We start from the raw sequence: 17,415 nt of genomic DNA, 5'->3' as shown, positions 1-17,415 counted from the left end.
ACAGGCTGATTTCAGAGCTATCATTTCATCTGGCCGAGAATGGAAATGGAAATGAATATACAAAAAGAAAAAGTTCTTGTGAATATACTGTCTCACTTATGCTAATAGAGAAAATCTGTACAATCCAGATAACAATGGAGTTAATCCATATTAACATGTTATAACTGGGATCAGGGTGAGGGTTCTACTGATTTGGTCCTTAGCACCTGCATTTGGTAATTCTAAATACCTGGGATGAAAGGTTGAATTTTTTGGTGGGGTAACTTCCATGGTAGAGCTGATAGTGCTGGCAACAAGAAATCATCCAAAAGTTACTCATATGGCCTCCATTTGAAATTTGCTCTGTAGAGTAGAAAGGTGCTTCTGTGGGAACTGTAGACCAATATTCTGAACATGGATTAAAAATGAAAAACTTAAGAGAGTTTTGCAATACGTGGAGACTCCAGACCCAGGAATAGGAGTGAAAAACAAAAAGAAATAATCAGAACACAGTACCATGTGTTGGCAGATGGATAAAAAGAGGGGCTTCCAAGGCAAAAAGATCTGAAAGCCCAGAGATCTAAAAGTAACTTTTAAATTTTGGTCTCAGTTCTGCTGGAGACACTAGCAGCTTAGAAATTAAGATACAGTTAGCAGCTTTCCCAGCCTGTTCCTGGAGGCATTTCATAGTTGTTTTTAATTACATCACTGCTGTTGGTCTAAAGAATTAGGAATTTTTTTCCATTCCTCTGCACTAGCTTTTAGCATATTTACAAAATGTAGTCAGAAAGAAGATTAAAAATAGATCTTCTAATACTGAAATGTACTTGTTACTTTCAGTTAGGAGCTCCCACTTTTGTTTAGTGTTCTGTCTACAAGAGAATTTGATTTGTTTTAAAAGAGCATTGCATTTTATGGACTATGAGATCTTGTGTTCATCTCAGAGGCTTGTATTTTCACCAGTGACACATCTGACACATAGTTCACTCATCATTGGAAGTAATTGCTTACTTTAAAGTACTGTTTTTCCCAGTACGTGTAAGGTATTGGCTCCACTTCTCCCCAGAGGTTACCTAAGGCTGCTGAATTCCTTCTCTGTGCATCTCCCAGTTTTGTGATGCTTGTGTTAATTAATGGCTGATGTTCTTTCGCTCGATAGCTCTCTCATATTTTCCATGTTGAGTGCTCCTATGCATGCATTCGAGGTGCCCTGTAAATAAAAAAATCCTGGCAAATGCTTAAAAATTATATCTCACTCACCATATAAGTTTAATCTTTGTATCATGTTCCCTCTACAATAAATATTTGAGTTGAACTTAATAAAATCTCATCTTAACTTTCTGCCAAACTGTTAACAGTGAAGTTTGCTTCTGCCTTCCTCTCCATGTCTGAATGTGTTTTTTTGTATGCAGACACATGCACGAACCTTTATCTCTGTGTAGTGATTAAACATGCAGGGCATCCTTTCTTTTTTACAAGTGACTTAGGAAGTTTAAAGAAATTAAAATTACAATTAACATAGAAAAATTAAATTAAAATTAACATGAAGAGCAAATAACCATCACTTGAACTGGAGAAGGACTCCTCATGCTTTACTTTGCCTCAGTGGTGTTGCTGTCAGGATAAAGCACAATGGTACAATGGTATGACTTCTCCCCGTTCCTTTTAACTCTTGTTTTACTTTAAGATGCAGGAAGGCCCAGCATTAGTTTCAGGACGTAATGTTCCTAGTCTGGAAAAAAACAAGAAGAAAGCTGAGTATAACAGAAAAATTAAGATTTTTCTGAAGGGCAAAAGTAAAGACAATAATCAGTTTTTAAGGAAGTCAATAATAGACACAAATGACAAGGTTACAAGGTATATAATGATAAACCAGGGGGTAATGGGTTTAAACTGAAAGATGGTAGGTGTAGATCAGATTTAAGGAAGAAATGCTTTGCTGTGAGGGTGGTGAGGCACTGGACTAGGTTGCCCAGAGAAGCTGTGCATGCTCCACAATAAGTGAGACTGCTGGCACCTGCACCAAGCTCCATTGCAAGGATTGTACGCCCATAATTGCAGTGTCCTGGCACAGCCAGAGGGCAGTTAGTTCTCATTCCAGGGGAAGTCCAAGTTATGTCTAGAATTAATACACAAACCTCATGGAATACTTACAAATTTATCACTTGCATTTTGAATTCATACTCTACCTAAGAACAGAAACTCTTTTAAAAGGGCAAAGGTGATTGAGGAAAACCATCAACTTTTGTTGCTTTTGGACAAAGGTATAGCAATGGACAGTGATGAAAACTGACAAAAGTAAGGACAGCATAAATAGAAGCTTCAATATAGCCCAGTGCCTGTTTTGTTTAGAAGGAATATAAATAAGTGAAATGCAGAGATTAAATGGTGCCCAAGCAAACAAGAGGACCACTGGTCATGCTTTAATGTTGGGGAACAGTGAAGGGAAAATGAGAGATTCTTCTGTTTTTAGCATCTGGTACTTCTGTGTTCTATTTGGATTTTCTAATAACTTTCTCTAGCATCAGAAAACACTATTAATTTATAATATTTTAGTTTGAATCTCTTAGCCAAACTATTTAAAATGGTACATTACTTTTCTCTATTATTGTGGTTTATTGTGACAGAACCAGTCCATGATAAATTCTCTTGCATTGCTGCAGTATCTGCAGGCAAATAGTCTATTGTCTATTTTCCAATGAATGCAGAGGTTAAAATAAATGTTAGCCTTGTGTCTTCCACTGTCAATTATTTCAATATCAATCTAAACCAGATTTTTCTGTCTCCATTATAAAACATTATTCTAGAATAGAACATTGGTAATGCATTGAAAGCTTACAGGTTTTGTTTTTTTCCAAGTGGTAGGATAGAAGAGAAGAATGATCTTTGTCCCTGAGATGGAGATTAGGGACTTAATAGTTCTGTTTCCCAGACATACTGACAAGCAGGTAGATATATCTGGAGAAGCTTTCTTCCTAAATGGTGAACAGTTCATGCTGTGAAAAACCTTTGACATGCATTCAGCCCTTTTGCTCATTAATGCTTGTTGCACACACTTTTTCTGTTATAATTTGAGTCAAAATTGCCTGGTTTTTGACCAGGGTATAGTATGTGGAACTGAACAAGAAAGGATTTGCTTTCTTATAGAAAGGTAACAGTATAGAATATAGGCTGTATTGTGCATTTGATTCGTTAAGACACCAGAGATTTATATTTTCAAAGCTAGAAAGATGGATTTTCAGAGTAAGTGTATGACCTAAAAGGAGGGATGGCTGGATGGCCAGTGAGGATACCAAAGAAGTGGATGGAAAGGTTTTCAGTGAGGAGGAGGAAAAAAAGAGATGTTTTGAGGTGGTTTTTTTTTTTGGTGGTTTTTTTGGGTTTTTTTGTTTGTTTGGGTTTTTTGTTTGTTTTTTTATGGCTGTGAGAGAAATTCGGTGCTGTGGAGAAAAGGGAAAATTACAGCAGAGATTTTCTTCTGGAAAATTTATGGTGTAGAGAAAAAAATATGCCTTCTAAGAAGTAATTAATATCTTTTATTAACATCATGTCTCAGAACGAGACACTAATTTTGTTTGAAATTCTCTGCCAGTAGCTAAATTAGCATGATTGAACTGAGAGAGGTGAAAGCCATAATTTGAATTCTTTATTCAGATAATTATTTAAATTATAAAAAAGTGATAGAGGAGGGACTTACATTTTTCTCTATCACAGAATAATCATGTGTCAGAAAAGTATGCAAAACTTGAAAAGAAATGTGTGTGAATTAATAATTTGGAGTTCTTTCCCTGGGGATAAAAAGCATTAGATATAATCTGTAGGCTACTACACACAGTCAAATAAAAGGTGGTAAAAATACCAATCCTTGCCATCTTTTTTATTTTCAATGATGAATTAGTTTTTAAAAGCCTTTCTGAGTTAAAGTGCGTAAAGAAACTTTCAAAGTATCTAAGCAAGGAGAAGTTTTAAGCTTCACATTTATTTAAGAATTATTAATTTCTATTTCGATAAACTGGAAAAGAAAATGAATGTGGAATTCTGAAGTTTATGGCTTGCTATATCCTGTTAGACTGATCTATTTAGTTTACTTTTGCTGTGCAGAAGTGCTCTTTTTAGTATCTTTTTGAAGTGCTTAGGAAAAGAGAATTCAAATTAAAACTAAAATGGCAGTTAAAACCGGGAATATGTATTGATAGAAAATTTAAGAAATTTTACTGCTGAGGTCTTACAGTGTTGAATTAGTCTGGTTTAGACATAGAATTTTCAGTCCAACTTTGTATCATACATAAAATGAGTGAGACTTTACCTAAAGTTTTAAACCCCTTGAGAATTTAATGCAATTATTATGTCTTGTTGATTTTTTGAACATTAATGTTTTCTTATATCTTGAAATATATAAATAAATCCCCTCAAAAACCTGCAAGAATTAATGCAGGTGAGTTTCCTTTTTTTAAGTTACTCACTTGTGGCTGTGTTAAAAACTCAAGTAAATTCAAAAAAAATAAATGGAACAATATGGTGAAATTGTCCTAGTTTTATTTGCTCCTCATGGGCAGTGTTACAGTTCTACCCCTGCCACCACACACAAGAAATCAATTTTGCAACCAAGTTAGAGAAGGACAGAACTGTTAAAGAAATCTTTCCTAGTCCCTGCAGGGGCATAGCATGACATGGGTTTAACATTATCCTAACATTTTTTTACATAAATAATAATTTCACAGTTGTCAGAGAGTGTTCAGAGAAAGTTTTTACTGTTCAGAATGCTGTAGCTGGTCAGTAAGAAGCAAAAAGTCATTCCTTTACTGATACAGTGGGAGAGAAGAAAGGACCATGAGAATAAGATGTGTGGTGATGGGGCTGAATCACACTTTATATTCCTAGAAGACTATCCCATTTTGTTGTGGAAAGAAAAGGTTTGTAGGAGAAGCTGCATCATAAAACCCCAATTAATAGTTAGTCTTTTATATAAAAAATAGTAGGCAGAAGATATAATCACAATAAGAATGAAATGATTTTGAGCTCATGTAACAGTAGTCTGGTTGTTTCATGTCCCTTACTCAGTAGGGAGGACAGTTCTGTGCACTAGGACTCTGATAAGCACACATAAAAGGATATTGCTGGCAACTAATGGACTACAGACTCTGACCCATTTGAATGACATATGCCCTTACATAGGGTAAGAGAAATGATGGAACCAAAGCAATGAGAGAGAGAAGGAAAGAGAGGACATTTCTTCTTTTTCTGATTCTGGGATTTATTGATGCTGAAATAAGGAAAATATACCGGACATCACAGGGAGATTTTTTTGATAATATGCTTTTTTTTCTTCAAGTTATGAATTTTTCAGAGCCATTTTTTTTTTCTGCTGAAACGACATAGACTGATTTTCTACTCACATCCCTAATCCCATGAATAGGATATTCCATAGTCTACTGTCACATATGTGCCTACTCTTTAGTTAGCAGTGGCATCTTTGGATTTCCATTTGACCTAAGACTGTTGGCAGGTCTCAGTTTTCTGTTTATACAGATCAAGGAAAACCTTTGAGTTCATGTCTTAAACTTCAAATGTATTTTCAAAAGCTTCTTCATTATCTCCTAGGTTTTGCCCCAGTGAAGGGAACACCATGGACATTTTTCCAACTGCTGCTAGGTGTCAGTTTAAAATCAGGGAAAGCAGTAAAAAAATTAGTTAAAATATGTAATCTTATACACTGCTTGAGTGTAGCATCACAGTTGCTGGATTACTTGACTTTAAATGCTTTGTTTTAAAAAATACTTTAAAATATTATATGGAAGAATAATGTTAAATACAGATATAATCTTGATTCTCTCATGTTTTTTAATGCATTCAGCCTTTTGTATAGCAAAAAGTCATGCTGATTCAATAATTAGAAAATTTAAGTACTGTCTCTAAATGCTGAAACTACTGAAAACACATTTAAGAATCCAAGCAAGATGGACTTGGCAAGGTTTGCAGTCCAGGAATCTGGAGATTTCACTGGGTGTTTATGTTTCATTCTCAAATTCAGTCAAATGCATCTCCTAATCAGAAAATGTGATTCACATCTTCAGATGATGTTAACTGGAATAAGTCTGGCCTTTGTACAAGGCTGACAATTTATCCCAGGGATGCCAGGCTGTATCATGCAGAACTGCTCAGCTTGGGAAGCAGCAGTCACACTGCTGGGACTTTTTGCTCCTGCTGATGCTCCTTGCAATTTAGCAGAGCTGGTTGGCTCAGAACCCTGGCTGATTCTGTTCTAACTTTCCAGGGATGGATCTTTTTGGATGGCACTGCATGATGCTCTATAAAAGTAATCAGTATTTTCATAATGTTCTGTCATGGCAAACAAAAAATTATAGAGCTATATAACAACACTTGTGCCAAGTCCTTTGCATTACCTGGGGTACCTAGATTAAAGGTACATAATTTAAGCCATGATAGAAGGATATTTTGCTGCTGATCTGTCTGTGAATTAGAAGATGTGGAGCAAATCTCTCACTTAGGAATTTCATTCATTTGTCTGAACTGCATATAACCAGCCAGAGGGATAGCAGACATTATATTTTTAATTTGAATGAGTGTTGGCTTCCCTTTATACCACAATTTTAAACCCCATCTGTCAGAATGTCTTTCAAATTGTTTAAGTTAAGTAGAATGACATGAAAACAATTCAATATATAAAGGGATTTTTTTAATTAGGCAAAACCACAGGTTTTCAGTATGTCAAAAAAATCTGCTCTAATCTTTTTCCAAACATACTATGTCAAACTAAAAGAGAAGGAAACTAATGTCAAGTAAACTCCTCCAACAATGTTTTTGGGTGATGTTTCTTTAAAAAAATCAATAAAACTAGCAAGGAGGAATATTACCTAACCCTGGAACAGAAACAAAAAGAACTCAGGAATAATCAGTAACTATATATATATATATATATATACACACACACAATACATATATAGATACATATCTATATATGTGTGTGTATATGTGTGTGTGTATATATATATATATATATATGTATTGTATATGCATGTACATGTATATGTGTACACTCAGAATTTTTTTTTCTTGAAATAATTTTTGCATTTCACTGAAAAATGCCACCAAGATGATCCATGGTATTTTTGTCAGAGTGAGTCAATTTGGGGATTAGCACTGTCAAATGCAGAGAGTATATCAGTCACACTTCCTTTCTATAGAAAATGAAGATGCCAGTTTGATGAAAGGCAGAGCATGTTTTAGTAACTTACCCCTTTTAACCATCTCAGAATAGAGTATCTAACATGGCCAGCAGCCTCATCAGTGGGTTCATTGTTCCTCATTCTGCTGCTGCAGGCTCTGCTGGAATTAACTGGGTGGCCCACAACACACAGATTTACCTGCGTTTTGACAGCTGTAATTCTGCTACCAATGCAGGGAACGAGCAAGTGTGGGTTTTGAAGAGAGCCCAGCAGACACCCCGTGGGCTTGTTCACGTAGCTAAAACTGGGTTACGTGGGCTATGCCTATGCCGGTGCAGAACACAGCGTGCCTGCCTGCTGGCCCCAAGGGCAAGGGTCACAACACAGCTCCCGTCTACACAGCCTCTATTCCCAAAATAGAGAGGCCTGGACTGTAGTGCCAACTGGGAGCCATCGTTGGCCTTTGCTGACCCCAGCCTGTTCCCAGTAATTGGCACTGGCTACAAGTGGGCTGCGGGGCATGAGCACAACAGGCAACCACGTGCCAGGGCTGGGGGCCACGGCTCGTCTGCATCAAGTGATGTCTGCACACAGGGCCACGCGTGGCAGCGCCCAAACAAGCTGAAATAAATCTGCCCTAAATGTGCCTCACTCAACCGCTCCTCAGAGGCTGAACCTAGCTACAGCATGAGCAAGAAATTAGCTGAGGTTAGTATAGTATTCACACTGGATCCTGGCTTTAAGCAAGATAATAGCAGATTTTTCACCTCTCCATACTCCTGTGTTTGTTATACAGGAAGGGAAAGTCTAAATCATTTCTCTGTGTTTATGAATTCCCAATGTGCATTAACATTCAGTGCAATAAACTGGAAAATGTCAAGTACTATTTTAAAGATTCTTTTTCTAGAAACATAGGGCTCATACTTGGTCCTTTTCCTTGCAGGCACTATAGCCTCAAAAAGAATCCTGAAGACTACTATAATCCTACTATGTTAAAGAGGGTTATCTCAGCTTTTTACTTTAAAGTAAAAGAAAGTGTCTTTATATTAAGGGAATATTTTCTCTAGGTTCGTTTGGAAATTTTTTCTACAATGTTCAATGTTTTTAGTTTCTTGGAGCTGTAGAAAAGCAAAAATTTTTATTTTTAGACATCTATAAAATGATCTGATTCATTCTCCAGAAATCAATGATTTGATATAAATAATAGCATGTTCTTTACCTGCATCACTGAGAATCGTTGCACTGCTAATGTGGGAAGAGATTGGAGTTTATGCTAAAAATCTCCCAGAATCTGGGCATAAACAGAAATTTGAATGTGGAGACTAGCAACATGACAACAGTGAGTGGACATTGAGCCGGGAGAATGTTGAAGGAGAGAAGTTGAGTGCCATCAATTCTTTGAAGCTGAGAAGCTGATAAAAAACCCTCTTGGCATTTATCCTTGGGATCTCTTTGGATGCAAATTCCCAGAGAAGTACAACAATTTCACACATTCTAGTGTTTGCTGTGATTAGAGCAGGAAATAGCAGGTTCAGAATTATCAGGATTTGAGGAGGCAGTGGTTACTAATACTGCAGGCATCCCAGGTAGGGAGGAACAATGCTCCAGCTGAACAGAGATCATGTATCAGGGCATCAAGGTTCCAGTGGGCTCTGATTTTCTATAAATAGTAGTAAAACTCCAGTGGGAGGGAAGGAACTTGTGGCCAAACCATTGGGCTGGAGTGGATTTGCATACCTCTCCTTAACCCCTGTTACCAAAGCTATGTGCTATTCTGTTTGGTAGTTCCTCTGTGTGTCCATTCTGCCAAATTCTCCTGCCATGGTTACACCCACCGGAGAACATTTAGTGCAGTCAATGCAGTTTCTCAGGCTTGACAGCAGAGTAACTGAGTCAGTCTGAATTACCTCAAAAATAACATGACAGAGTCAAGAAAAGCAAAAGCTCAGAAATGCTGCTGCTGTTTTCTAAAAGAATCTGATGGAAAAATTGAGAAGGAGAGTTAGAAAGAATTTGTTGTTCTTCCAATAACGTAGGATAATTTTCTCCACAAGTCCTCTGCTGTCTTTGCTTCTGTATTATTCAAAGAGCAGGAACTGGGATAGAAAACACATAGTGAATTTGAGTACTCTCACCCAATGTGGGTTTTGTCTCATCAGTGTGACTTAAAAAGCACTGAAAAGTTTTGATTTCTATATATTAGCAAGTGCTCTGCAGAATCTGAAACCTCTCACACAGAGGCACCTATATATAATGCACCGCTCCTGAGCTGATAGACTTTTCTCTTTTGAGTTATTGGGAATGATTGCATCTCAAGAGTATGAATAGTTGAGAGCTGCAAAGTGTTTCTGAAGCATTAGAGCAATTTTCCATGATTTCTGCTAATGGCACAACCCAATACTTACTAGAGTGGGAGAGAGAAGCAGAGATGCCCAGGGCTAAGCCACAGACATGAACATATTATAGTCTGATTGATCATGTTTAGCAAAAACATTCATTTTCCACATTAGCAGCACTGACTAATCAGTAGGCAAGGCCCAGAGAACTATTTACATTACATGAACCACAGTTACTAAAAATCTTTGGAAATGTACTGCAGCACTTTTCCTTAATGTCACTAAATCCTTCAGAGTAAGTGACCCAGATATCAAATAGAATTTGAATGTGTCACTCACATAGCAGTCCACACAGGTATGCTAGAAGCCAAACACCTCCAAAGATTTTCAGTTTAGAGACACTAAATGTACTCAGTGTAAACATTGCCTAAACTATTCTGAAACTGAAAAAACAACAAAAGTGCCTGGGAAAAGAAAATGAACTTCCTATGAATAAAGGATAGAATTATCTAAAGGACCCAGGTCAATCTAAACTTTAAGTTCCAGTTATAATGCTGATTGCTTGCTATAATAGGGCAGCCGTACCAAGAAAACTACTGATAGAGGATCAAATCTGATATGTGCAATAGCCACTTATAAGTGCGTATATGTAATATGAAGTGATGAGAATTTATGTTTAATAACAAAATTATCCTTGTGAAATTTGTAGGCTGTCCAAGCACACTGTGTTCCATAAAGATATGACCCGAATAATTTAAAGGACAAAAAAAATCATTATCCATAGTCTTAGGCAAAAAAAATTTCCTTCTTACTGCTTTTCTCATAGAGACACAGCTATATAAAATACCCCCTCATTAAAAAAAAATAAAAAGAGAGTCAAAATAGCTCAGACATATAAAATGTATCTTTTTTTTTAATCTTTGCCAAGCCTATCAACAGAACTGCCTGTAGATAGCATCACTGAAGGCTGAGGCAGATATCCCTACTGCAGGAAATTTTGATTAAAATGATTATGAGGATATGTCTAGGGTATGTATTGGTTTTCAAACATTTTACCTTCCCATTTCACTATGAATCCTGCTTCAGGCACTTCCAAACTGCAAAAATACTACAATATAATCTTGAAAACATTTTTTTTAAATGAGCCAGCTGGCGCTCTTGAAACCAAAACCAATCCTTGTATGCTTATATCTCCTCTTAATATATTTATCACCAATTATCACTATGATGGTTTACAGCTGAGTGGCCACATTATTACAGATACTCAACTGAAAAACATAACGCTGCAAAATGAAATAATTATGTCTATGAACACCAGGAACAGCACATGGAGGGGTTTAGTGCTGTGAGACTGGGATGTGAACAAGCTATGAGACAGGCTCTGCATGCTCCCAGTTTCCAGATTCTTGCCTTCTCACAAATACTGTTACAGCTGCTGAGCTTTGACACCATGGTTTGAAATAGGTTTATTCCCACTTCCACTGATGACCCAGTAAGAATGACTTGAAAAGATATACATTTGGATCAAACAGTTTTCTGAAGAGATGAATGCCTGTGGGAGTGATTTATATTAAAAAAGAAGCATTTTACTGACAGCCCTAAGTAGATCAGCAATCCTTTCTGAATTCTGGGGGATGGAAATTTTATCCAGCTCTCTGTATTGGGTGTCTGTTATGAAATGGTATATTTCTGCTCAAGGAAATTGTCTTTATTTTACATTGTTACATTCAGCAAACCCACTAAGAATGGTTTGTACATTTTCAAAGAGGGCCACAGATTTTTAGTACTACATAAATACTCTTTGAAGTATAAGAGAATATAGTAACAAGAGGAGACCATAGAGAACCATTTCCTTTCAGACTGTACCTCATCTTCTCTATAAAGGCAGAAACAGAGGAATTTCAAATGCACTGAAAGGACTTTGATGTCACCACAGCAGGCCCCCAACTGGATAATAATTAGCATTGACTCCATGATTCAGAGAAGGCTGATCAATCTCATTATTATATTATTATTATTAAGAAACCCATTGCTTTTATAGACAGTTATGATACAATTGGGCCTAATTTGTCCTCCAATCCAAACACCATCACCATTGGCTAATTAAGAAACCACCCTTTGGTAAACAAATCTCCGCATGTTCCCAATAACAGGTGCAGCAAGTGAAGATAAGAATTATTTCTCATTCTTTTCTCTGATCTTCTCACAGACTTTTCCCCAGGAAAATGCCTGGGAAAGTTTCTCTCTGCAGCCAGAGAGCTGCTGCCATGCTTTGAAGCATGAGTTCCATTAATATTTTTTATTATGTTGTGCTGAAAATGTCATCCCATACTTAGAAGAGTTCTTCTTACTCCTTCAGCTTGAGCACTTCTACAGAGCAAGCACCATCCAGGTCTGTGGGGAACCTGAGGCAAAAGTAATTGTCCAAGTATTGGTGTCTGTGAAAGACCTTAGAAGCCATTTCACAGCACACTGTGACACTATGTGATAGGACAGGACCAGATTAAGTGCAGAACACTTCATCCATCACTCATCAAGTGACTGCAGCTGTTGTTTAAAATGTCAACAAACCAGTGGAAGCAATATGATTTATAGATTGCACTGAAGTGACTTCAGTTCTGTACAGTGTCTGGATTGTAACAGATAGAATTCACTAAGTGTCTGTTTCAAGAATACACTTGAATCCTAAATTTATTGTCAATGTACTTTTCTTATCCGTCATAAAGAAAATAGGAAGCTCTGACAAGTATTGAAAACTAAAATAATTCCTAGGAAATCAACTGAAACTAAGTGAGAGGATATTTTGCTGTTGGAGTTTAAATAAATATCAGTGGAGCTGTTCTGTGAAACACTTAGTAGGATAAACCACTGTAAAAAAATTACACTGTACTCTCAGCACTGAGAAACATAAATGGTATTTGGAGATACCTAATTAGTGTAGAAGAGCAAAAGAGCAACAAACAACAGAAGACAACCAGTTCATCTGCAAGAATACAAGAAGATAAATGGACTTTACAGGAGAAGGTCACTTGTGAGTCTTTATAGCCTGGCATGTTGATCATTATTTGCTGTCATCAATAATAAACTAGCAGTGATAACTATTGTAAACTGTTCTCTTTTGCAGTTGAAACAAAGAAATAATAATGGCATATCAGGCTCTTTTCCTTTCCTTTCTCATGCTACTCCTTTTACAATCAGTTTATCTCATTATTTTTTCAGGTTTTGTTTTATTTTGGTTTGGTTTTTATTACCTGAGGGTGGTTTTGATTTTGAAAATGCTGAGGGCCACCAGGAGAAAGTTAAAAAAATAGCTATGGTTTTCAGTCTATTAAATACTTCAAAACCATTGGACTTTTACTGAGAGTTTTGAAATGTTCCTACAGTTTCCACTATTAAGAAACTGTGTCTGAAATCCAGCTCCTGATCCAGTGTCAGTGTGTGATAAAAAGTCTCTATGAGAGCAGTGGGTCAGCCCAGTTACCACCTGAGCACTCACACAGCTCTTTACTCACTTTCCCTGCCCAGCAGGATGAAAGAGAAAGGGCAAGAGAACAGGGGTGAGAAAACTCAAGGGTCAGAACAAAAACAGGCAACTCACTAACCAAGTACTGCTATGTGAAAACCAGACTGGATTTGAAGAACTTAATGTTTAATTATTGTTTTGGTAATGGGAAACAAGCAAACAAAAGACAAACATCTAACACACCTATCCTTCCTCTTTGCCAGCCTCAGCTTCAGACTGCCCTCCTCACCCCTTGTCACAACTCCAGTTAAGCTCAGTCCCTTCAGGAAGGCAATGAGAGAAGATGCTCACAGATGCAGCTGTTTCTTTCTGCAGCTCCCACCTTTTTATGCTTTTCCTGTGCTCCAGAGTGGATCCTCAGTAGACTTCAGTCCCTTTGGTGGTGTGCCTGCCCTGCCATGGAGCACCTCCTTCCCCTCTAACTGTGGTGTTCTCTTTGTTGTTCATCATTATTTTTGTTGATTCCTCCTTTTTCTGCTCCCTCATTCCCTCCTCTGATGCCTCTCCATCAGTATTTTCTGGTCTTAAGCATGTTTTTACAGAAGTGCCGCCAGTTTGGTTGAAGGGCTCTGCTGTGTCCTATGGTGGGCCTGCTGCAGAGCCATCTGTGCCAGCAGAACTGGCTGTGTCCAGCGCAGGGCAGGCCCTGACCTCCTTCCACAGAAGTCCCTCCCTTTCTAACAAAACCTTGCCACCAACCCCCAGAGAAGGCAGGAATTTTAATTAAGTGCCAAGGTACAGGGAATAATGGAATTCTCTTCCTCTTAATGACATGTTCCCCAGCTAACAGTTCTGTAGATGCCACCTCAGCTCAAAGCTGTAAAACTTTTGACAGGATATTCTGCTGGATATTCCTAGTGGGGCTACCAGGCACTTTTGGCCTCTAAAGTCCAGAAGTACAATATGCAGTTATGGGTGGAGGTACACTCAGGTCCAGACAAGCAGCTTTCATCATAGCAAAGCTCCAGGAAGTGAAATAGTTCACAGATAAAAAGTGCTAAATGCTGTGTTCAAGAATGCGTACAGTGCAATACAACTTCCTCGTATCCAGAAATAAATAATATGCAAACTCTAACAGAGACCCTACATTTTACACTGGCCCTGATTAGATAGGGGTGTTTCACGCTCACTCTTTGTGCTGTGTGCCACCAGTCAGGTCAGCTAACTTTGAACTGAAGAGTTGTAAGTCTGTTTTCTGGGACAAAAATATGCCAGAAGTACAGGAAACTCTCTGGCACACAAGGGATGCTAGCCGACTTTGAAAGAAAAAGAAAAAATTGGGGAAACAAGGGTATTACTCTTTCACACTACTTATCCACTGACTGATTTGAATTGGCTTCCCTTCTGTTTTAGGTAAGCACAAAATCAATTCAGGAGAACGAAATAGGCTTCTACAAATATTTTTTTTATTGTTATTATTCTTGAAAAAAAAAATGTTGGCTTAAGAGGATGAAAATAGCAACAGAAATCTCAACAGCCTTGCTACGTCCTATCACTGCTAAAAGTTATATATCTATTGTGTTAGAAGAACCTATGATTGCCCTTTTGCATGTAAACCATTTGCTGTGCATAACTAAAGGGATGGCAGTTTTAATAATAATAATGTAATTGCCCTTTGAGTAATTGTGCACATTATATTAATTCAAAAGCTTTGACTTAGACTTACAGCAGCATCAGAAAATGTTTTGATTCTACAAAGCACAGTTGAAGACTTTCATCAGCCTACAGCCTTCAGGCACATAGGTTTCTTTCCAAAAATAGTTTAACACCTTCTACCAAATGGAGAACACCTAAATCAAAACTCTTCAGTGTATATGTCTGCTATGTATATTGTGTAGCACAGAGAGCACTGCAATTAGTCATCCCTTCCCAGTGGTAATTACTGGAAAAAGTTTAAACTTCAGGAACAGTGTGTCTCTTTTCAAACCCTATCAATCATTTTTTAAATTTGCAGATTATATAAAACATTCTGTGTTCTCCCAGTCTGTTAAATCTTATTGTTACATCTAGCCTGAGGACCTCAGTTCATTGGCATTTTAGAATGCAGGGGGATTTAAAATTTATATGTGGGGTTGCTAACTTTATTAACAGCTATAGTCTTCTTATGTTTTTCTGTTTCCTTTATTTCAGGAGCTGAACATCAGAGTTAAGTGAGTCATTAGCATCCCTGTTAAATAATATTTGATAAGGCAGACTTCCTCAGGCAAACATTTCAGTTTTAAGCGCATTATTTTATACAGTTCTAAATCTTTAAATAAGTTACTTTTACAGAAGAGATATTGCATTGAGAGCCAAACCAGTTAATCAGCTTGCAAGGTTTTATTTCTGAACGCATAAACATTTTTGCTGCTGTTCTGCAGCTGTTGGTTGTTGGTGTATTCATGTTTCCTTTTTAACAGAACAAAATACTGCTTACCCTGTCAAAGCATAGAAATCATAAATCAGAGTGTGGGCCAGTCATGGTAGTAAAGGTAGCACTAGCTTCTGGTGACTGCTGTGAATTGGAAAGGATGTGGTGGTAAAAAACCCAAAGATTATGTTAGCCTTGATGACAGAAGTGAGAAAAATTGAAGGTATAATGTGTCTTGTGAGGGTGTGGTTCAAAGCAAACGAGTTGTTCATTTGAAAGTTTCAATCTCTAGCAATCTATTCATTTACTGTAAGAATACAAGAAAAAGATGCCTGGGATGAAACACCCTGAAAACCTCTTTGTTTCTATTTATCTGGGAAGTTGAAAGGGCTAGTAAATGAACAGTGAACAGGCTTGTTACTTATTGATCACAATAGCAGCAATGTGTGTGCATGATGACAAAAACAATATTCCTCATAGTGCAAGATGAAAAAGGGAATTTTTAAAATAAAGTAATATTTAACATTATCAGTGAAGTTACTGTTAACAATATATGGGGTTTGGAATAAGCCCTCATGTATAATGATCAAGGATTACACATAATATAACACAGGTAAACTAAAATTGTGTGCCACATGTATTGTCTGTGCAGAATGATGTTGAGACCACTGACATTAGCTAGCAGATGCAACAGTATACTTTTCAATTGTTCTCAGTCATGGGATACTCAGTCTAGAAAGAACTAGTCTCAGGATATTACAATATCAGGACGTCACCTCAATACCCTTCAATTTCCACAACCATGGCCGGTATTCTGCAGCTGTATTAGATGCACATTGTATGACCTTTGTGGATGTGTGTGAGGCAGGGAAGAGAAGGTCTGTGCTGCACAGGACAGGAAATCCCACTGACAACATAAACTAACCATCCTGTTACGTCGTGTCACCCTGCAACAAGTACATAAAAGAAAGTGCAAGAAATATGTGAGCTCATTGAATGAGCCATAGGAGCCATGATCACAGGAAGCATTAGCAGACCTTGCTGCTGGGCTTTGTCCTGTCCTTTACAGGCATCTTTCTGAACACTAACTTGCTGTAATGAAGACCTGCACAGACAATTATATCATAACCCAGCAAAGAGAAATCCTCAATAGTCATAAACCCAGGTCTTTGCAGTGAAGTCTTTCTCATTGCATTTGAAATAAAATCAGAAAATATGGTTGCAGAGAGGCAGATATGTGCACCCTTCTATCAGGAGACAGTTTTTAAATATGGTGATGACATTTCCAGCATTTTGCTATAAAAAGCAATAAGCTGGAGAAGTGTCTCAAACCTGACATTCAGCAACTTGCAATAGACTCAGAATACTGTTATTTTATATCTTTTACTAGTGAATTATTTCCATTCTTACTGTAGCTATTGTTGCTATGGTTCCCTATGCTGGCATACATGTTTTTCTGCACATTCCCTTTTGCTGAGGTTACCTCATATGCTTGAAGTCTTCATCCTCCAGAATCAGAAAGTCTATGGTCTGCTGATGTAAAGTACTTCAGAATAATGACCTCAAACACACTACCAGATAGTCTGAAAGGGTGATGTAGGATGAATCTTAGTTTTGTAATGGAATGTCTTGTTAGTGCATTGGCTCAGCTCCGAACAAGCTGGGCCATTTTTATAGCACAGAAAGTGCATCTCTGCAATAAGATCTGGTTCTAGACAAAGAATTTTCAGCTCACTCCTAGCCAGTTAGCACAGATTCCAGAAACAGTGTTGTTTCTGATCTGCTTGGGCAGTCTTTGTCCTGACTCAAAGTAGCTTTCAGTGCTCTAGTGCATTCTGAGATACTGGCTTGCATCCTGAAACTAGCAGAATTGTGTCAGCCTATCTGCCCCACCACCAGTAACTCAGCCCCATGCTGCTACTATTGCTTTACTGCTTTCAGCTGACAAACCAGATTGTCTGGAGACCCTTGGATAGCTTTGTAGTAATCCTTGGAACAGTACTGAATGTGTTCACTGACCACAAGCTTGGTCACTGACAG

This window comes from Fringilla coelebs (genome assembly GCF_963513975.1).
Source record: "Fringilla coelebs genome assembly, chromosome: 4".
NCBI lineage: Eukaryota > Metazoa > Chordata > Aves > Passeriformes > Fringillidae > Fringilla > Fringilla coelebs.
The sequence above is the reverse complement of the archived record's forward strand: the minus strand, read 5'-3'. Positions refer to the sequence as shown.